Source organism: Cebus imitator, unplaced genomic scaffold (assembly GCF_001604975.1).
Source record: "Cebus imitator isolate Cc_AM_T3 unplaced genomic scaffold, Cebus_imitator-1.0 Scaffold2455, whole genome shotgun sequence".
Lineage (NCBI taxonomy): Eukaryota > Metazoa > Chordata > Mammalia > Primates > Cebidae > Cebus > Cebus imitator.
In genome coordinates, this window is record NW_016109770.1 from 1 (window position 1) to 4126 (window position 4126).

A 4126-nucleotide genomic window follows, 5' to 3' on the forward strand; every position below is an offset into this window, starting at 1 on the left:
TCCCAGCAGCAGGAGCCCTTGCTGTGCCCCAGCTACCAGTCCTACTTCAAGACCATCGAGGAGCTCCAGCAGAAGGTGAGGGGGTGGGCGACACACTGCCAGTTTAATGAGCTATTTATCTATATTTAACATACTAACCTGTGAATGGACCCAAGTCTGTTGACAGTAACGTTGAGAAGGATAAAGACGTAGATTCATTGGCTTAGGTAAGACATCAAGTAGTCTTAGAAAATCTGTTGTAGAGCCACAAGGGAAGGATACAGGCTGGTGTTAGACTAAAGCATTTTACCAAAATCAGTCATAGCAATCTTACATGGCTTCTTACCCCAAACCAGAATATCTGATTTTTTAGTTTGATTATGATATCCTGGTTTTGTTTTCAGAGCGTTATAACAATTTTACAAAGTATACACCTGAATTATTTTCTATTCTAAGAATTTTCGAAGTAAATCTTCAAATATTTAAAGCCTTTCAAAGCTTTAGCAAAAGATAGCATTTATAACAACACAAGACAGTCGTTGACTCCAAAAGTACCTGCAGACACATGGACCATCCTCTAGAGTATCCATGTATACAGATGACAGTTTGGGGCCATATATTCTGGAGGAGAAGTGGAGAGAAGTAAAGAGCCCACAGAGAAGTCGGATGGAATACCTGATGTAGGTTTGGGAGGGAATACCGGAAGAGGCAATATCTGAACGGGGTTTGAAGGATGAGTGGAAGTTTATATCCAATCGTATAAGCCCTTGATTCTTGGAGGAAATTGACTAACCACTGTTCTGTAGGTCTGGAAAAGCAGATGCCAGAAAGGGATTGTGCTATTTGAATATCATTTATTTATTTACCCAGAGTTGGAGAGTATTAGGCACAGTGCTGGGGTGGGGGATAAAGCACTGAGTAAGACGGTCTCTTTCCTTCAGGAGCTCACAGTCTAGCAGGGGAGTCAGATGTGGACACGAAATGATCACACAAAGGTCATGAGAAGTGTTATTGAATAAGTATGTGGGTTAAACACATACTGAGGTCTTGCTAGTGGGTGAGGGCATTCTGGGTGGAGCAAGAAACTTTTTGCAAAGGCAAAAAGTATGAGTGAGTATGTGGGGTTATACAGGTACTGAGGTCTTGCTAGTGGGTGAGGGTGTTCTGGGTAGAACAAGAAGCTTTTTGCAAAGGCATGAACATGGGCAATGTGAGGGGAGAGTGGAGAGAAGTCAACAGTTGGATCAGAGGTGGTATGAGTGTTGGATAACTGCCTTGTTCTGGTTTGCCTGGGATTCTTCCCATTTTAGCATCCTAGGAAAACCTCAGTCCTAAGAAAACTGGGATGTTTGGTCACGCAACATGAGGGTTGGATACCCAGTAGTAACCTCAAATATTGCAGGAAGCCAGAAACAGATAATTCATGATGAATTCACATTGGCTGTCCTGGTTTTGAAATGGTCAGTTTTATGATCAAATCCTCCTTTTATCCCAGAGCTGAAAATCTGAAAGGCCTCAAAGCTATTTGGAGGAATGTGGCTGAAAGAAAACAGCATTTCACTTTAAGGCACAAGGCATTTCTTAGTATAACCCATTTCATGATCAATCCTATCCCCAGATCCTGTGTAGCAAGTCTGAGAATGCCAGGCTGGTGGTGCAGATCGACAATGCCAAGCTGGCTACAGATGACTTCAGAACAAAGTAAGATTTTCCTAACCATCAAAGCAGTCTAGTAATGGGACAGGCTGAATTGCAAAGTGATGAGCTCCATATCCTGGGAGCGTGCAAGCAGAAGCTTCTGGATGATATTGGGAAGATTCTTGCATTAGGTTAGGGTTAGGTTAAATGTCAAAGTCTCCTCAATGGGTGCTCAGATTCTGTGTTTTAAGTTTTTTTTTTTTTTTGAAATGGAGTCTCCCTCTGTCACCCAGGCCGGAGTGCAGTGATGCGATCTTGGCTCATTGCAACCTCTGCCTCCTGGGTTCAAGCGATTCTTCTGTCTCAGCCTCCCTAGTAGCTGGGATTACAGGCACGTGCCACCATGCCCAGCTAATTTTTGTATTTTTAATAGAGATGGAGTTTCATGTTGGCCAGGCTGGTCCTGAACTCCTGACCTTAAGTGACCCACCTGTTTCGGCCTCCCAAAGTGCAGGGATTACAGGTGTGAGCCCTGTGTTTACCCTGTGATTACTGCACTCAGCCCTGTGTTTTCAGTTTGATTGTAAGACGCCATCCATTCTTACTCCTTTCAATTCCAGGAGATTTTCACATTGTTCTCTTTGTATACGTTAGTCACCGTCAACCCACCAAAAAGAAGTTACTAAACCACAAAAATGGGAGGCAAAATCCATTGCCTTTCAGAGAATCAATCAATACTTTTAGGTCTATTATTACAATCATGAGAATTCTTGGCATTTTCCTGGAACCTTACAGCTTACAATATAATTTTACCTATACCTTCTTCAGTCCATTTTACAGATGAGGAAATCAAGGCTCAGAGAGATTAGGGTATCTGTGTACAGCCATTTAATGGCAAGACTGCCTCTAACTGACTCTGAATTCAGTGTTTCTTCAACAGCACTAGATTGCCTCTTGGCATGGCTGGAAAGGATGGGAGGACAGCCTAGAGCAGACTTACGAAGGGCATCGATTCACTTGAGATGGCAAAAACAGTGGGGCTTAGCTGATAGCAACTTGTAAATGAGATTCTTAGAACAAACGTAGTTCGTGTTAGACTAACCTATACATGGGAATCCCACCAATACCTTTTCTGTGCATCTTAGTGACAAAATAGGCCTTCTCACTCAGCACAGAGGTATTTTCTCCCTTAAATTTTTTAAAATTCGAAATATTTCAAAGGAGAATGAAATTGACTATGTCAGCCACGTAAAGGCCAGGAAACAAAGTCTTTTTTTTTTTTGACCTCTTTTGATCTCTGGCTGTGTGTGCAGGTACCAGACTGAGCTGTCCCTGCGGCAGCTGGTGGAGTCAGACATCAACAGCCTGCGCAGGATTCTGGATGAGCTGACCCTGTGCAGGTCTGACCTGGAGGCCCAGGTGGAGTCCCTGAAGGAGGAGCTGCTTTCCCTCAAGCAGAACCATGAGCAGGTGAGAGTCCCAGCCCCCACTATCCCAACACTGAGAGCTCCATGACCCGCCTGTGTAGGATAAGGTAGGTCTTGATTTGCTAAGCACCCTAGACCTAACAACATTTTGCTGGTTGCTCAAAATGTACTTTGGGGTTTGTTGGGGAATGAATGGTGCTTACCTCTTTTACATAAAGGAGTGTAGTAAGCTGACCTATTTCCCCTTGAGGCCAAATACGTGTGGCTGAAAGATCACACAAATATCTTTAAACTACTGTCTACTGTTTGATGCGATCCATTAGCTTCTGAAGAGGTGCCACGTTAATGACAGAGACTGGAAGGAGATAGAAAACATTCTTATAGTCTGTTTCACCTAGATAACTAGAACTCAGTCTGGATAAACGGATGGATGGATGAGTGGATGGATGGATGAACTGATGGATGGGAAAAATGGGAGAAATGAAATAACTCAAATAATGGTTGATTCAGATCTCATGGTTGAATGCAATACTAGGAAATCAGATGCATGTCTCAAATATTAGATGTTTTCATAATGAAAACACGTGTCATACTCTAATAGTATCCCATGAAATAAATAGGAATTAAACTTGGTTTCTCTATATTTAAGTAGCAACAATTATAAGCTGATTATCATGTCAGGCTTTTCACTGAGCAAAGGGGAAATAAGAAAGAAATGATAGAATCTTGGATTGGGTAGAAATACTAGCAATCATTTAATGAAGCAGACTTATCCTATACAGATGAGAGAAGAAATTCAGAGAAGAGGCCATAAATTTCAGAGGTGACAACTGGGCTTTAATGCATGTTTCCTAATCTGTAATGCAATTTTCTTCCCATTATATTGAACTGCCTCAAAGTTATTTATAGACTTCTTTCTGTGAGTTTATTTCTTACCTTTTCTTCATTAGGAGGTCAACACCCTGCGCTGCCAGCTTGGAGACCGCTTCAATGTGGAGGTGGACGCTGCCCCTGCTGTGGACCTGAACCAGGTCCTGAACCAGACCAGGAGTCAGTATGAGGCCCTGGTGGACACCAACCGC

General features: G+C 42.7%; 1 long non-coding RNA gene across 1 annotated transcript; it reads left to right on the plus strand.

Annotated features, from left to right (window-relative positions):
• On the plus strand, window positions 1-4056 carry LOC119470001. Its single transcript, XR_005198872.1, has 4 exons — window positions 1-75; window positions 1598-1680; window positions 2931-3087; window positions 3995-4056. It is a non-coding gene; the product is annotated as an uncharacterized LOC119470001 (long non-coding RNA).
• The last annotated feature ends 70 nt before the right edge of the window (window positions 4057-4126 follow it).